This window comes from Hipposideros armiger, unplaced genomic scaffold (assembly GCF_001890085.2).
Source record: "Hipposideros armiger isolate ML-2016 unplaced genomic scaffold, ASM189008v1 scaffold_330, whole genome shotgun sequence".
Lineage (NCBI taxonomy): Eukaryota > Metazoa > Chordata > Mammalia > Chiroptera > Hipposideridae > Hipposideros > Hipposideros armiger.
Genome location: NW_017731680.1, coordinates 413,929 through 414,348, shown reverse-complemented (window position 1 = coordinate 414,348; position 420 = coordinate 413,929).

Sequence of the window (420 nt, the reverse complement as noted above, 5' to 3'; positions counted from 1 at the left end):
CTGTGTGCATGTGTGCTGGCACCATGCACCTGTTTTTTGTATGAGGAAATGTTTACAGGCTTTGTAGACCGGCCTGCCCCTCCCCCTTGGGTAGGACAGAGGGGAGGAAATGACTTGCTGATGTACATTTCCTGTTATCCTGTTCTGTTAATTGCTTGCAAATATCTTCCCTGTGTGCATGTGTGCTGGCACTATGCACCTGTTGTTTGTATGAGGGTATAAAACCCTGCTTCCATTTTGGATAGCTCTCTCTCTCTCTCTGGCCCCTGCCTCGGATGAATAAAGAGCTGTTGCTGCATTTATGGCACACAGTCTGCCTCGTGCCTTCTTTTAGCTGGGCATCTCACCACCGAAACAGGCCCCGATTGACACCCTTGGACCAGACAAACACAGACTCAAACCCACCCAAGTTGACTCACC